This window comes from Penaeus monodon, chromosome 21, assembly GCF_015228065.2.
Source record: "Penaeus monodon isolate SGIC_2016 chromosome 21, NSTDA_Pmon_1, whole genome shotgun sequence".
Taxonomy (NCBI): Eukaryota; Metazoa; Arthropoda; class Malacostraca; order Decapoda; family Penaeidae; genus Penaeus; species Penaeus monodon.
In genome coordinates, this window is record NC_051406.1 from 21567604 (window position 1) to 21567968 (window position 365).

The following is a 365-nucleotide window of genomic DNA, read 5'->3' on the forward strand; positions in this document are numbered from 1 at the left end:
GGCGTGGTTTTGTGTTGTTAATACATATATACATATAATACACACACCACACCACATATATGCGTGTGGTCGTTGTGTATGTGCGCGTGCATTTCAATGCGCTTTTCGAGCTGTTAGTTCAACCGAAAGGAAGACTTGACAATCGGAGAAGTTTTTGTTTTCGGAGCCCCACCCCTGCAGTATCGGCTGAAAAAACAACTGATTTTACAGCAATTTTTAAACTGTGAAATTTCCTTCGGTCCCAACAGAAATACGGCCGTCGCGGGAACATCCTTCCGCTTGCCTTAGAGGCTTTCGACTCGCGGTGACGGTCTTAGGTGACGTTTAATTTTAAATTTAATGGAATATTGTTTTGAGGGTGAAAA